A 1,075-nucleotide genomic window follows, 5' to 3' on the forward strand; every position below is an offset into this window, starting at 1 on the left:
CCCACCAGCCGGCTGTAGCGCGTGCGCCCACGCACCGCGCGGCCAGCACGCCGGGAGGCGCCCCCTCACCGGCCGGGGACGGTCCCACCCAGCCACCGCCGCGTATCGCTTCACACCCAGATGCCGTTCAGTTTCGTCGGCATGGTGGGTATCGCTGGAACAACCGGTTAGTACCTCAACCTATCGTCGCCATCACCGATTCACCCCTAGCGAGAACAACCGCACCACAACAGGTTACCATTTGTTCATTTGCGTAACTTCACCAGAAAACGCAGGCGTCCATCGCCATTTGCAACTTCAACGATTATTGCATGCCTGTGTCAGGTGTCACGCCACACTACGTCTGCCCACATACACGCAACAAAATGTGCACGCCTAGACAATACGTGGAAGGTGGCCCCCGTACGTATGCGATGTCCATTGCTCGAACGACTGTCAACCGGCCTCTGTAGCATGTCGCAGATATGGAACGCGGTGCACCATGCCATCACGGTGTGTGAGGAGAGACGACTAGGTCCGAATACATCAACAGACAGCTCATGCTGATCGCCATCCACGGCGTCCGTTCCTCCCACACGTCTCTATGGCGTACCACACTGCAATCCAGCTCTCATAGGGAGACGACACGTAGCTGCGTGCACAATATTTGCACTGTATGGTCCGCCGTTTTTGGGCGCAGTCGTTGTGCGGTCACACATGTGCCACGATGTATCATTCAGTACATAAGGACGAATGTGCAGTACAGATTGTGGTTCACGCGTACGACATCAGCGGACAGTTGACACAGGCCGCACCACAACGTAGCCTGAGTACGTCGCATGCGAAGGGCATTGAACATGCAAACTTCTCACCAACCAGCTTGCGAAGGCAGGGGGCAAGGTGGGGACGTGGGGAGGGGCGGCATGTACGTCCTGCTGCCATCCACATTACAGTGTACAGCAGGAGCATGTGGAAAGTGAGCAAGACTTGCAAGGTGTTTAACATGAAGCGATACACAGGGGTGCGGGCAGTGCGAGTAGCGAACTATATTGCGAGGGTTGCGGGTGGGCAACACTACAGTAATTGAACGAGTCGT

The sequence above is a fragment of the Schistocerca piceifrons genome, unplaced genomic scaffold (assembly GCF_021461385.2).
Source record: "Schistocerca piceifrons isolate TAMUIC-IGC-003096 unplaced genomic scaffold, iqSchPice1.1 HiC_scaffold_110, whole genome shotgun sequence".
NCBI classification, from domain to species: Eukaryota; Metazoa; Arthropoda; class Insecta; order Orthoptera; family Acrididae; genus Schistocerca; species Schistocerca piceifrons.